The following is a 15,566-nucleotide window of genomic DNA, read 5'->3' as shown; positions in this document are numbered from 1 at the left end:
CAGGAGAATCGCTTGAACCCAGGAGGCGGAGGTTGCAGTGAGCCGAGATCGCACCACTGCACTCCGGCCTGGAAGACAGAGCAAGACACCGTCTCAAAAAGACAAAAAACCAAACCCTATCACCAAACCCTATACATACTGTGTTTTTCCTCCTACAAATACATACTTATCATGAATTTTTATTTATAAACAAGGCACAGTAAGAGGTGAACAACATTAAGTAATAAAACAGAACAATGATAACAATATACTGTAATAAAAGTTATTCGACTGTGGTCGCTGCCGTAAAATATCTTACTGCACAGTATCACCCTTCTTCCTGTGAAGGCGTGGGATGGCACAGTGCCTACATGATGAGATAAAGTGAGGTGATGCTGCAGGCATTGTGAAGTAGCGTTAGGCTACTACTGACCTCCAGATGTTATCAGAAGGATCATGTATGTCATCTGCTCCAGGTGACCCTGGACCATCGAGCCATGATGATGCTGATGGCTGGATGTCAGGAGTGGCCTTTGTTGATGACTACCAGGAGGGTAGTGTATACGGACAAAGGGATGATTCACTCCTGGGCGGGACAGACAGGACAGTGCAGGATTTCATCACACTACTCCGAACAGCACAAAATTTAAAGCTTATAAGTTGTTTGTTTCTGGAATTTTCCACTTAATGTTTTTGGACCACAGTTGATCTGGGGTAACTGAAACTTCAGAAGGCAAAACTGCAGATAAGGGCGACTACTGTCCAGTCCTGTCCCTTACTGAGCCTCAGTTTCCCCATCCGTGCAAAAGGGTGGGCAAAACTGTCCTGAGGGTACTTTCAGGGCTGGCATGCTGTGGCCTCAGGACTCCATGCCGGGAAGGCAGCTGTGCCGAGTTGGAATGCTGGGCTCAGGGTGGGGGTGCTGGGGAGGGGCCCCAGCCGGGATGTCATGACTCAGCTCAGAGAAGGCTGCCAGTTCCAGGCCTGGGAGTGTGTGGGGGCAAGAGGCATCTGGAGCCAGGGATGAAGTCCTCCTGCCAGCAGCTAGTGAGTAGGAAAGGGACAGCAGCATAGCCTGGGCCTGGCTATGAGTCCGGCCCATGTGGCTGTCCCCAAGCAGGCTGAGATGTGGGTGTGATCTGGCCATGTGGTTAGGGAGCCCCAACCTGGGAGCCAGGAAAGAGAGCAGACTGGCTTCTCCACCCAACCTTTGAGAACCTTCCAGCCCTGGCCCTGATGGCTCCCTCACAACTGAGGGAGGAAGACGAGGCTGCCCCCAACTCAGTTCCCCAAGGCCCAAGCCAGGCCCTCACACTCGTCACTCACTCCGTGCTCCTCTCCCCATGAAGCCTCCCCAGGGAACACAATGGAAAGAAATGACCTATTTTCTGGAAGTCCAAAATAAGATGAAACATCTGCCTGGAACAGAGCCAGGCCGATAAAGAACGGGCTGATCTCCGAAGCCCAAGACCCCCTCTCCGCAGCACACACCCCCTCACCCATCAGAGTGCATGTGCTTGGGGGTGGGGCCGGCCGGCTCCTTGGAACAGTGCGTGGGAAAGTGCTCAGTGTGTGCCTCACGGCTGCTGGGGGCCCAAGGGAGGAGGCCTGGGTCCCCAGGAAGGCTGGGAACCAGCCAAAGAAGGAGGTCAGTGAGGGAGGGAGGCCCGCTGCACACCCCTACCCAGCGGCTGCACAGCAAGCACTTCCTGCCTCCTGCGGCACCTTGAGGGCCACCCCCAGGGCCCTGTGGATTCCTGGTCCAGAGTCCCCCCACTCACCCCGGCCCCATCTGGGCCTCCAACAGCCTTAAAAATAACAATAATCATAATAGTTACCTGATTTAGTACAGTTGACCCTTGAACTACACAGGTTTGACTGTGCAGGTCCACTTACACGTGAATATTTTGCACATGTGAAAAATTCACATCCTTCCTATCTCGCCACCTCCTCCACCTCTGCCACCCCAAGAGCAAGGCCAACCCCGCCTCTGCCTCCTCCTTCTCAGCCTACTTAATGTGCAGACGAGGGAAAAGACTTTTACAATGATCTAATTCCACTTAATGAATACGGAATGTATTTTCTCTTTTTTGTGATTTTCTTTTCTCTAGCTTACTTTATTTTTTATTTTATTTTATTTTATTTTTGAGACGGAGTTTCTCTCTTGTTACCCAGGCTGGAGTGCAATGGCGCGATCTCGGCTCACCGCAACCTCCGCCTCCTGGGTTCAGGCAATTCTCCTGCCTCAGCCTCCTGAGTAGCTGGGATTACAGGCACACGCCACCATGCCCCGCTAATTTTTTTGTATTTTTAGTAAAGACGGGGTTTCACCATGTTGACCAGGATGGTCTCGATGTCTTGACCTCATGATCCACCCACCTCAGCCTCCCAAAGTGCTGGGATTACAGGCTTGAGCCACCGTGCCCGGCCTTAGCTTACTTTATTGTAAGAACACAGTATGTAATATACATAACAGACAAAATACGTGTTAATTGACCTTACGTTATCAGTAAGGCCAACGGTACACTATTAGCAGTTAAATATGGGGGGAGTCAAAAGGTATACATGAATTTTCGACTTTGCAGTTGGTGGGCGTCCTTAGCACCCTGGTTGTTCAAGGGTCCACTGTACTTGTTACCCACCATCTGGGCGAAGCTCCTTATGTGAATGATCTCACCGAGTCCTCAGAACAATCCCATGGCATGGGTACCGCTTCCTCATTTTACAGATGAGGAAACTGAGGCACGGAGCAGTTACACTGTTTGCCCAAGAGCTTGCCAATGGTGGCTCCAGCGTTCAATCCTGGGCAGACAGGTTCCAGAGCACACAGCCCAATGCCCGTGTGACAGCCCGTCTGGGGCAGGAGGCAAAGATGAGGAGCCCCGCAAAAAGGACAGCACAGAACTTTCTCTAAAAAAGGTACCTGGCACAGAACAAGCTTGAATAAAAAAATAAAAGTCATCAGCCTCATTCTTTCACCTTCTTTGTCCCAACTTCTTTCGTTCGTTGATGCTCTCTTCGGAGCTGGGTAAAGCTGAAGCTGACAGTTTGAGTAGAAAACAGTCACACTATGTTTCACATAGCCCTACAATCTTAGTACATTTCCACTATTCACATATCCCCGACCTTCTCTGCAACTGCACGCCTCCCATGACAGGGATCTCACCACCTCACCTCTGTCCCATTTCATTCTTAGCCAGCTCAGCAGCTTCGGAGGCCAGACTATCGAGATTTGTTAATTACACTAAGTACAGTTTATCTCACTGTGGTCTCTGCTTATTGGTCCTGCTTCAATCCCCCAACCACCCTCTCCCCAAACACAGGACGTCTCCCTAGTCATTGTTCTGATCCCCCCAATCTGGAAACAAACAAAAGCCCCTACTAATTTAGAGCCAGGCACTCTGCTAAATAAGATCGTCTGGAGATTTTGTCATCCTCAGGACCACCCTGTGACGGGGGTACACTCATTATTCCCATTTACAGAGGAGGATACTGAGTCTCAGAGACTTTTGGTGACTTTCTCAAGGTCACATCTTAAGTGTTACTTAAGTAACTTTCCCAAAGTCACATAAGTAAGATGCAAAGGAACTGGAATGCAAACTCAGGCGGGTCCAACTCCAAAGGCTACGTTCTTTCTTTTTTAGAGACAGGTTCTTGCTCTGTTGCCCGGGCTGGAGTACAGTGGCAAGATGGCATGATCATAGCTCACAGCTCACTAGAGTCTCAAACTCCTGGGCTCAAGCAATCCTCCCGCCTCAGCCTCCTGAGTAGCTGGGACTATAGATGTGCGTCACCACAACTGCCAAAACCTGAATTCTTGCCCGACATGCCAGACTGCCTATCTCCTACCCAGAAACAGTTCTGCCTATCTGGCCAGACTCCCTCTAATGGAGTCCATATGGAATCTAGTATCTCAGGGGTGAGAAGATCCTCGGGGGTCTGGGTCCCACCTCTGCTCTGACTAAGGGGCAGTGTGTGCAGGGGGGCCTGTCCTGAGTCACCAATAATTTTAAAGTCAAGTTAGGGATAGAACTCAGGACCTTTCCACAACTTCACTGCAGAGGCTGAGGGTCAGCACACAAGACTGAGGAGAGGGGTCTTTGCTTAGGAAAGCCGGGGTCTGGCAGGGGCAGTGCTCGTGTGGGACAGAGCATCCAGGCAATCAGCCCAGGTGTGTTGCCAGCTCTGCCACAGACCTGCTGTGCTCAGGGTCCAGGCCCGCCCCTGCGGGGGCCCAAGCACCCCCTTCCACTGTTTGCAGAGGGCCAGGGCCTCTGCAGCTGCAGAGCTCCAGGCCTCTACCATCCCAAGCTGCCCTCCCCACCCCCACCCCCCAGAGCCTCATCTCCAGCCGGTGTCATGGCAACAGAGAGTGCCAGGCCCTGGCAGCCAAAGGAGCCCCTGAGAGGGGTCCCAGGCTGAGACTGAGGAGGGGGGTGCGGCAGGCGCAGACAAGCAAACCTTCTGTTCCCCGGGCTGCTGCCAGCCCCGAGCGGCCATGGGCAGGGGTGGGGGCTGCAAATAGAATGGGTTCTCAGAGCCAAATGGGCAGGGGACAGGCAGGCCTTGGGCCATTCACACTGACCCACCAGCACACAGCCTTCCCCCACAGGCCCAGAGCCTGCACATAGGAGATGGGGAGCTAGCTAATGAGTAAACCCTCCGCTCATCAGTGCCAATTACCGAACACTGAGATTCCCCTCAGAGCCCTCTGGGGCAGCAGAGCAGGAGGGCAGAAAACCCCCGTTTCACTGACCCTCTCACCGTCTCAGCATCAGTCCTCCCACCCCTGTCTTTGGTCATTCACTTTCCCGCCCGTCTGTGCCTCAGTTTACTCATCTGTAGATTGGGGCTCGTCACTGAGTTGTCAGGGCTACTGAAGGAGTTAACACAAGCAAAATGCTCAGAACAGGGCCTGGCACACAGCCCTCTGCAAAGTTGGTGGCCACATTATTATTATTCATTCACCAGAGGGAGAAGTCACTCACTCACTCAGCCTCGTGCGCACAGCCAAGGCTCCACAGGACTAGGCTTCTCAGCAAAGAGAAGCATGTCAGAAGTGAGACGGTGCAGGAAGGCCTCTCCCAAAAAAGGCTCCGCAGGAAGAGGCAGTTGCTATGATTCTTGGTGCGATCCGTAGCAACAGCCCTTCTCAGTATACTGAGGCTCACTGAGGAGGGTCTCATCCTAGCACACTCAGGGATTTAGTGACTAAATCGAATGACTGACAGTCCACTGTCTGTCACCTACTTCTTTCCTGAACTTTTGTCTTAGTCCTTTAATATGACTTCCCACAAACCAGGAAACCTGCCTAACAACAGTCTGGACTCTCGCCAAGTTCTTTTTTTTGTGTGTGTGTGTGAGACGGAGTTTCGCTCTTGTTACCCAGGCTGGGGTGCAATGGCGCGATCTCGGCTCACCGCAACCTCCGCCTCCTGGGTTCAGGCAATTCTCCTGCCTCAGCCTCCTGAGTAGCTGGGATTACAGGCATGCGCCACCATGTCCGGCTAATTTTTTGTATTTTTAGTAGAGATGGGGTTTCACCATGATGACCGGGATGGTCTCAATCTCTTGACCTCGTGATCCACCCACCTCGGCCTCCCAAAGTGCTGGGATTACAGGCGTGAGCCACCGTGGCCTTCTCCAAGTTCTTAATATGAAATTAGGACTGCAGTAGGTGCTCAATAAATGCTTACACAGTATGAGGGATTACATGGCTCTGTAGGGTCAGCTCTTCGGTCCTGGGGCCTCTGCTGCCTCTTAATAACACAAGATTCAGTAGGCTATGGAACTGACATGGGCAGGCACTGGTGACTCTTTCCTTCCAGGGAGGCGATGGGATGAGCTGGTGGACATATGGCACTCTGAAGCCAACAGGCTGTGCCTGATGCCATCCAGGGCAGAGAAATGGCATGGGAGCCCCGCCAGGCTGCGAGCCTGGTTCCAGCTGGAAGCCATTTATTCCTGGGTCCAAGCCCCAGATCTATCACCTCGTAATTGGGTGACCTCTCTAAGTTTAGCTTGTCTGAGTCTTGATTTCCTGGGAAATGGCATGAGAGACCTCCTTTTCCATTGCTGGGAGGGCCAGAGACGATGACGCACTTGGCACATCATGGGTGCTCGGTAAATGGTAACTCATAGGAGTCTATGATGGCTCCAGTGGGGAGAGGGAGCATGGCTTCCTGAGGGAGGTGGCCTTGAGGTAGGCCTTCAGGGTTTCATTGAGTTCTTTTGGCAGAAGATGCCAGGGAAGGGTATCGCCAGGGCTCTGTGAGAGATGACAAGGCATCTGGGAGAAATGGCAGGGAGAGATGTGTTAGGCTAGAAACTGAGGCTCTTCAGCAAACAGGTAGGTGACGGCCAGGGAAGGAGGCAGGGAGACTTTGGGAAAGGTCTATGGTGCTGTGTGAGGATTTGCTCTGGACGCACTAGGAAGCCAACTTTTCAGGGCATTGATAGTGATGGCGGGTGGTAGCTGCTGGCTGGGCAGGGCAATGCTGTAATTCCAGGCACTGTGGGGAGGGGGCCTCCAGGCAGGAAGATGACACCAGCAAGCTGGCATTTAGTGGGAGGCTGTGGATTAGGATGGGGACAGTGGAGGCAGCAAGGCCGGTTTTGGGGATGAAGACATCCCAGACCCAGCCTGAACTTCCTGGCAGGATCAGTTACATAATTTGTGGGTCAAGCACAAAATGAAAAGGCAGGGCTCCTTGTTGAAAATTATTAAGATTTTCAAGATGATGACTACAGAATGCTAAGCCAAACATAGGCCTTCATGAGGACTCATCCTCATGAAGTCATCTCCGTGCCCTGGACTAAAGGGGAGGCCATCTGTCTGTCTCCATCCATTTATCCATCCATCCATCTACCCATCTACCCACCCACCAATCCATTTATGCATCTCTATATACGTTTATTTATCTAGTCACCATTTCACTTATCCATTCAGCAGATAGGCCACGGACTGGGGACTGACAAGATCACAGATACGGGTGAGATGGGAGCGCCCACAGTCCACCAGGCCAAACCTACAACTTTACCTTTAATGCTCTGGGTCAGGAGGGCCAGGGCTTCTGTGACATGTTTAGAAAGCTGAGCCCTGCCCCCTCTAGGACTAACTGGAACCCCCACCCCACCCCGTACCCACTGAAGCTCAGCCTCAAGTGGAGAAGCTGGTGGGGCCACTGCCTTTGGGTTTTCACTTCTCAGAAGGGAAGGTAACAGAATAGCAGCAACAAGAATGTGCTAAGACACACATGTGCCACAGAAAGCGTGGCAGGAACTCTCAGAGACTAAGGGCAGAGCTGGATGGACCTCTGGGGGTTACTAAGCTTCTCCCTCGGCTTCTTTCCACTTTATTATAAGAGGAAACTATAATTAAAATGAAGAAGTGGTGTGGCCAAAGGCTCGGGGGTCCAGCAAACTACCCAGGAAGATTCCCATCTCTTGTTGGGACGGCTTTGCTCCTTTTCAGCCCAAACTCTGTGTAGAGAGAACTGGAGGCTGAGCCCTGAACCACAGAGGTGGAGCTGGGTCTCTCTAGGCCTTCAGAGACATGGGGAAGATACAGCACCTGCAGTGGAACAAAGGTGAGTCCAGGTCCCAGGCTCACCATCATCAGTGATCTGTAGGGACCTCAGGTCCCAGGCTCGGCGCCATCACCAATGATCTGTAGGGACTTTAGGTGCAACCCTTCCCCTCTCTGGACCTTAGTTCCTATCTATACAATAAAGCAGTTGAATCAGGTGACCCCCAAAAGTCCTTTTCATCTCTGATATTCAGAAACTTTCAGACCCCCTGACCCTCCCAAGGGACAGCCCTCTCCATCATAGGGCAGAGAAGCTGGTATCTCTGGCAGATAAAAGGTTTTGGGCACCTGAGACATCAAATAGCCCTGATCTGAACTGAGGGGAGGAGAGGATTTTAATGTGGTTAAAGCAATACACTTTGATTTTCAGGCCAGGGGTGGGCCGCTCCAGGAAGCATCTGGTGGATGTGCGGGGCGGGGGTGGGCTCTGGAGCTAGGGCTTGGAGGTTCGGGAAGTCTTTATCCTGAGGATCTGGGCCTGAGGGCTCAGGAGGGATGTGAGGTGGCTTCTACACTAGAAGCAACACGTCAGTGAATTTCACACCCACCCCCACTAAAGGTAGGTCCCTGTGCCCATTTCTCCCCTCAACTCTGGATCCCATCACCCATCTGGGCCAAAGTCTTGCCTCCTCTTGAAATCAGAGCATATGAGGTTCGAAAACTCAGCACTGGAAGGGACCTAAAGGGTTACACCATCCACACACAGCCCCTTGTGGGTCCACCTCCCTGGCCCTCCTTGCTCAGCATCCCAGGAACATGGGCATGTGGGCTCTGTGGGAACCCTCTGAGCTCCTCGAGAAACTGAGCATGTTAAGGGGACACATTAATTGTTAGACGGTTCCTCCTTGTTATTGCAGGTTCAAGTTTTCCCTTAGCGGTCATCGATCCTGACCTCTTTCTGTAATGTGTAGAGAAAGGGTAAGAAAAAAAAAACCCTTTCATTGTGAAGTTAAATATGCATGATCCCTGAGTACACAGCAAGGCTTGTGCAGCTGCCAATCTAGGCTGGCGTGGCTTGGAATCCTGAAATTGTTTTAGGGCTGGAAGAAAGCTTTGCCATCATCTGGGTCAACCTCCTTGTTTGACTGATGGGAAAACTGAGGCCCCAAGAGAGATCGACTTGTGCACAGTCCATAGGGTTCTAGGGTCTGATGACTACCTGTGAAATGCTGAGGGCCCCCACAGCTGAGGCACATTCTCAGGGTTTACACTGGATCCCCAGGGGCATCCCAGGCCCCAGCCAGCCTCTCATCAAGGGGCTCTGGAGTCAGAAACACCCGGGGCAAATCCCAGCTCTGCCACTTCTGAGCTGTGGGACCTTAGGCAACTGACTGCGCACTTTCTCAGCTGTAAAATAGGGAGAGGTTAGCCAGGCACAGTGGCTCATGCCTGTAATCCCAACACTTTGGGAGGCTGAGGCAGGCGGGTCACTCGAGGTCAGGAGTTTGAGACCAGCCTGGCCAACATGGTGAAACCCCGTCTCTACTACAAATACAAAAATTAGCCAGGCGTGGTGGCAGTCACCTGTAATCCCAGCTACTTGGGAGGCTGAGGCAGGAGAATCGTTTGAACCCGGGAGGCAGAGGTTGCAGTGAGCCGAGATCACACCATTGCACTCCAACCTGGGAGACAGAGCAAGACTCAGTCTCAAAAAAAAAAAAAAATGGGGAGAGTTTATATATCTAATTTTGAGGTTGCTGTAATGGTTAAATTAATCTAGTAAGTATTTATTAAGAATGTCCTGAATGCTAAGCATGTTCTAGGCGCTGAGGAATACAGCAGCAACTTCGAGGTATTGGATGTAAAGCAGAATTGAAGTAGACACAGAAACTGCTAAGAACGGGTTGGTTCCTGTTATATCATCCTGCTCACACTGCTTCCTAGCTGAGGTGCTATAAGCCCTGACCCTGGGGAGGGGCCCGACACCCCTTCTCTTCCCTCTTAACACTCTGGTCATAAGACAAGGGCACTGAAAAAAGATTCCCATTCCAAGAACCCACTGCCCACTGGGTTCTGAATCAATTGCAAGAAATGGGTGGGCATTTCAGAAGCCCCTTTCATCCCTTTCTCCCTCCTCACTGCACTCAACAGCAGTCTGTTCTCAGCAATGCCCAGAGCACCCTCCTTTAGCCTAGGAGGCAGCTGGTCTCAGAGTCAGACTGTGGCCTGTGCCTGGAGGATGGACACAGATCTTTAGAACATGCGTGATGTCCAGGTCCCTTTCACAGGCAGAGCCTTTTGCCGGTTGCAGACTAATTTCATGGTCAAGTGAATGCAGGAGGCCAGGAGAGCAGTGGCTCTCTCAGCCGGTGGCCAGAGGTCCAGCTGTGAAGTACAGGAACTGTGCTCAGCGCCTTGCCAATGTTGTTGTCTCATGGAGCCCACATGTGGGCTTGCTGCTCACAGAGGAGATTGAGGCCCAGAGAGGCAAGGCGCTGGCCCAGAGTCACACAGCCAGAAACGGACTCAGGGTCAATGTATAGTCATCTGATCCCCAAGCCTGGTGCTGTTTACCCACAGCGCTCACTGCCTCCCAGCTGTGGAAGCAGCTCAGAGAGGGGATGTTGGAGGTCTGAGGTTGGCCACACGGTAGATTTCAGTTGAGCCAGGGCAAGCACTGGGTCTCCTGACTCTTGATCCACGGTGCTTTCCGCTGCCTGCCACATCCGTGGGCAATTACGAGTCCCAGCTCTTCTTCTCACAGACGAGGGGGGCTACTGATAACTGCCGTCTGGGAGAAGGTGCTAACCAGATGGTCTCCTTCCTCTCTGAGGACCAAGCCAGGGCCTGGGCGGACCTTGGAGCAGTCAGACCTGAGGCTCTGCAGGAAGACGGAGATTCCTCCCTCTGACTGGGAGCTTCCCGGAGAGCACGAGGTGAAGCCTTTAAGGCCAGGCTGACTTCAGCCTAAACACCACCTCGACCCACTGTGTGGCCCTGGCAAAGTCACCTGACCTCTCCAGACCTCAGCTTCCTCATCTACAAAAAGGAGATCATAACGCTGATTTCAAAAACTTGCCATGAGGATTCCTAGGTGTGGGAGGTGCCAGGTTCTATGCCTGCATGGGCTAGGTGTTCAGGGACAGGGACCACTGTGACTGTATGTCCCTGAATGCTGTGAATTCAGGGTCTCCTGCTTGGACCCTGAATTCACAGCATTCAGGGACATACAGTCATGGTGGTGGACTGCATGACTTCAGAACTTGTCACTAGAGGCCTCTATGCTTCCCTCTTATCTCACAGAGGGAAGCAGAGATACTCCTCCCTGCTTGCAGTGGAGAAATGCCACCTGGAGGAGCCACATGATGTCCTGCAAGGGCACCTGAGGCGATGGCTGGAGGGCTGGTCTAGTCTCACACTTGGGAGCAGGTCTTCAGTGAGCTCCTCCTCCCTGGTGAGATTCACCAGGACATCTCAGCCCCACTGCCTACCCAGGGCTGGGCACTAGGGGCAGAGCACAGGATGGTGAAACCTTTCCCCAGCAGAAAGTGCAGCCTCAGGTCTGACTGCTGGGGCCTGAACAATCTCCAATGAACAAACGAAACTCAAAACAGATCACCCACAGGAGAGGGCCAAGTAGCACGGCTTCAGCACAAAGTGCATGGCTAGCACTTGGAAGATAGGAAGAACCTGGGAAGGCTGCCTGGAAGAGGTGGAGTACAGAATATCCCTGAAAGAAAAGTGATGAGGAAGGGCATTCCAGGAAGGGGGGAAAGGGGGGGCAAATGCCCACAAGCAGGATAGTGCACATTTCTTCCGGGAATTCTGGGATCTGACTGGTGGGAACAAAAGGCCCAAGTTTGGAGTAATGGGGCACAAGGAGGTTCCAACCTCTCCAGGCTGTGCCACTTTCTAGATGTGTGGCTACAGTCATGTGGCCACGTGAGCCTCAGTTTCCTCATGTATAAAGCGGAGGTAAAAACAGTCGCTGCCTCTGGGGTTGCTGGTGAGCATTATATGATATCAGTCTCATAAAGCACTCAGTGCAGTCGCGGCGTGCCGCGTCAATCAGTGGCAGCCTCTGTTTGGAGCTGGGATTTTCTCCAGGCACTGGGGAGCCACAGGCGGATCCTGGGCAGGGAGGTGGTGTGATCAGATTTATGCTTTAGAATGGCATGGAGAAGGGGTAGAGTCCAGAAGGAGGGAGACAAAGAGGGGGCCTGAGCAGCTGCGTGGGGCCAAAGGAAGTGGCCGGTGGCTGACCCCTTCTTCACAGAGAAGCCCCCAGATCTGATGGCCAAGTCCCAGCCCCCAGCCCCCAGCCCCAGCAGCATGACCACTAGGGGGTTGCCATGGCCCCCCCACCGTCATCCTCAAACTTTTCTAGCTGCTGGGGGTTTAGAAGGATATCATAGGAATTTAGAAAATTTGCAAATCCATTTAAATCTCCAAAGGTTGCCTGGCCGCTGACTGGCCTAAAGCCAGACTGACTCTTAGAAACAGGGTTTGGGCGGAGAACTGCAGCGAGGGTCCTCGTCCCCGGCTTCCGGTGTACCTGCCTACCTTCTCCCAGTTCCCCTCTCCCGTCACCACCCCCCCCACCATTGACTGTGCTGTAATTTGGAAACCCCCACTCAGCACTCAGAAACCCCTAGGGACTGTTTGATGAAGGCAGGAGCAGCCGGGATGATGAGGCGGAGGCCACTCATCCCAGAGCCAGGGAAAGGAGAGAACTGCCTCCTCCAGCCCTGACATCACCCATAGTCTCCCAACCTCCTCTCATCTGGTTTTGTTAAAAATACCTTTCATTTGTTTTACCTACTCAAAGAGACACAGGCTAGGGCAAAGGGACAGGGCATGGAGCTAGGGTTCCCACCCCTCCCAGCACTTACCTTGCTGCCGATGGCTTCTGGTGTGGGCACAGTTCCAGGCTCTGGACAGTCACCCCCTCCAGGAAGCCCTCCTTACTGCTGCCTCCCCGTTATCAGAAAGACTGCTGGTCCCAGCGTGGGTAACAGCTGGGTAGAAGGACAGGCAGGACTGTTGCAGGCTCCTGAAGGCTCAGGAGAACGAAGGGACGGAGGAAGGGGGCTGCTGCAAGGGTGAGGAGCAGCCCAGCTCCGCCTCACTCCGCAAGCATCCTCCGGGAAGAGCAGAGCCACCGGAGGGGCCGCCCTGGGTCTGGCTGTCTGCGTTGGGCAGGGCGGGCACAGGCTGCTGCTGGGCAGCTGGGCTGAGGGGCCGGCTCTCTCCTCCTCCTCGTTGATCTCCTCTCTGGCTCCAAGTTGCTCACAGAGCGATTCTGGGTCCCAGATAGGGCGGGCGGTCACTGCTGGCTGCTGGCAGCCCCAGGAGCTCACACCACCGTGGGCTTCCCCGCCCGCCCCCTTCCCCCCGCCTTTGGGGGAAAGGCTGTAGAGTGGCCTCTGATTGGCCCAGCTGGGAGAAGGGGGGCAGTGGGACAGGGAGGGTGGACGCGTGCGTCTGTTTTCAATTTCAGTTTTTTTCTCCTCTCTCTTTCCTTTCCCCCAAGTTTCTTGTTTTTCTTCTTTTCCCTCTGCTTGCCTCCCTCCCATCGCCCGATCTCTCAGGATGTGAGGGGATGCTTAGAAATTCCACAGCCCACGTCAGCCACCAGCAGCTGAGTCACTTTTATCAAAGTGTGGCCTGGGCCCCACTTGCCCAAAGCCCAACTTGGGTGGCGGCATCCCCTTGCCATGACACCCAGGGGAGAGTCATTTCTCGGTGCCTCAGTTTCCCCATCTGTAAAGGAGATTCTGATCATCTCTGTGGTTGATTCAGTCAACATTCATTCATTGAACAAGCATACAGAGCACCTACTACCTTCTAATACTATACTGAGTGCCGGGACACAGTAGTAAGACATGGTCCTGACCTCAGAAGCACCCAGGCTCATGAGTGAGACATTCAGTGGGCCAGCAGGTACCCAGTGGGCAGACAGGAAGCTGAGAGTGCATTTAGAGGGACTCCTAATGGAGGCCTGAGAGAATCAGAGAGCACTGCTGAGAAGAGGTGGCATGGAAGAGATGGAAAGACCCTCCAAGCCGATCAGTCATTTTTCAGAAGGAAAAACCAAGGCCCAGGGCTGAATTGGCACAGAGAGAGAAGGCGATTTGGTCAAGGTCACCCAGCACAGGATGGATATATCTGGATACTGACAGACATATTCCTCTTTGAGTCTCAAAGCCCCTTGGGTGCAAGAAGAGGATTATTTACCGCATTTTATAGATGGGGACACTGAGGCCCAGAGGAGCAAAATAAGCTTCCCAAACTTTCACAGCAATGGCAGAGCCAGGGCAGAACATGAGTCACATGATGGAAGGGACACAAGTCATCTGACCCCCACCCAAGACTCCCCCATTCCAGTGTAGATGAGCCCCCAGCCCTGCTTTCTTCCTAGGATCCCCCTGTGGCTCTTTCATTCAGTCACTCAACAAGATCGTTTCAAGTATCCGTTTGTTGCATTTCCATTCTCTGGCCCTCCTTTCCCACCAGGGTTTGCCAAGACTCCTCCAGGGCCCCAGGCTGGGTCTCTTCTTCCACCTCAGCTTCTCAGATCAGAGGACATCTCCACTTACAGACTCCTAGCCCTCGGATGGCAAAGGGCTTTATTTCAGAAGGGCATATATTGTGGGCTCACCATCCCTGCTCCCACTACTGTACATATGGGGAACTAAGTCCCAGAGGGTGAAGAAAGGTGTCCCAGGTGACACAGGTAGAGGCTGCCTCTGCCCTCCTTCCACTCTCCCCTCTGCACTGCTAAGTCCTTCCTCCTCAGATTCCCCCAGGCCCATGTTCACAGAGCAGGGCATTTGCCTGAGCTGGGATTCCATGCCAACCACAGTCATCTACCTTGCAATCATTTCTTGGTCTAGTCCCAATCGGGATTGCCCAGCAGAGCATGTGGGCTGAACTACACGGAAAGAGAAGTGTTTTTCAGACTGGCTCCCTGCCACGGGGTGGGGACCATAAGAGTACCCAAGAGAGGGGGCCTGGCCAGGTCTTTATGGCAGCAGGGTCATAGGGAATGTGAAAAGATCCCACAGGGCACAAGGACAGGGATTTCTTGTGCCCAAAGACTCCATCAGAAATGTACAACTCTCCTACCATCTGCCTGGGCCATTCACCTCTGAAGCCTTGGCTGAACCTCTGTGGCCAGGACAGCCTGGGGGGAGTCAGAAGACACGCCAACCCCTAGTCTCCAAAGAAGGTAGTCTGGGAGTCAGAAGACCTAGCCACAGACTTATTGGGAGGCCTTGAATAGGTCCCCTGGCCTATCTGAGCCTCAGTTTCCCTAACTGTATATAACAGGGATGGACTTGCTGTGCAACAGGCTCTTGGGATGTTCTGTCTGCAATTTCCCTTAGAGCTGGACTCTAGCAAGGGGGAGGAAGATGGTGGGCCCTAGGGCGGGTACAGCTGGGGGCCAGAGATTCAGCACAGAGGGGAGGGGCAGTTGGCGGTGGCTCCCCTGGGAAGCTGGCGGCCTCCAGTTTCCGGCCAGCCCAGCCATCCTAAGACCCATCTGGAATTACTTAGCCCCTACCACCATTAACCCTTGGTGGGCACCAGGACTGTTCCTCCTCCTCTCAACCGAGATATAGTTGGGAGGCGCAGAGCCACAAGGAGCACCCCAGGGCACTCATCAAGGGCAGGACAATGGAGGCAAAGGTGTCATGATTGAGAGGGGAGGTTGGAGAGCTAGAGATGGAGCTGGGTTCGAATCCCATCAGCTGCTCCATTTTCAAGCTACGTGAGCTTAGTTAGGCAAGTCACTGAAACTCCAGGGCCTTGGTTTCCTCCTCTGGAAAATGGAGATAAGTCAAAGACTGATTCATAAGCCTCTTAGGTTTGTACAAAGGACTTCATTGCCTGGAAGTGTCATTACTGAAATGGTGAGTTCCCTCATTTGAGCAGCATTCCATCACAGTGTCTCCTGGGCTGAGCCCTCCCTTCTCTGGGCCTTGGTTTCCCTGCGTGCACTCTGAAAGGACAAGCAATGGACGGGACACATGGGCAGTGCAGCACCGTTACCCTG

At 53.1% G+C, this 15,566-nt stretch overlaps 1 protein-coding gene across 2 annotated transcripts in view; it reads right to left on the bottom strand.

Moving 5' to 3' along the window:
* Positions 1-12,879, bottom strand: part of PDGFRB (platelet derived growth factor receptor beta) — a 43,164-nt gene extending 30,285 nt beyond the window's left edge. For both annotated transcript variants that reach the window (XM_010344540.3, XM_003934009.4), the window contains exon 1: positions 12,400-12,879. The gene's annotated coding sequence lies outside the window, so the exon portion shown is untranslated. The remainder of the gene's footprint in view (positions 1-12,399) is intronic.
* Between the last annotated feature and the right edge of the window lie 2,687 nt (positions 12,880-15,566).

Source organism: Saimiri boliviensis, chromosome 1 (assembly GCF_048565385.1).
Source record: "Saimiri boliviensis isolate mSaiBol1 chromosome 1, mSaiBol1.pri, whole genome shotgun sequence".
NCBI lineage: Eukaryota > Metazoa > Chordata > Mammalia > Primates > Cebidae > Saimiri > Saimiri boliviensis.
Note: the sequence above shows the minus strand (reverse complement) of the source record. Positions and strands in the feature narration are given on the sequence as shown.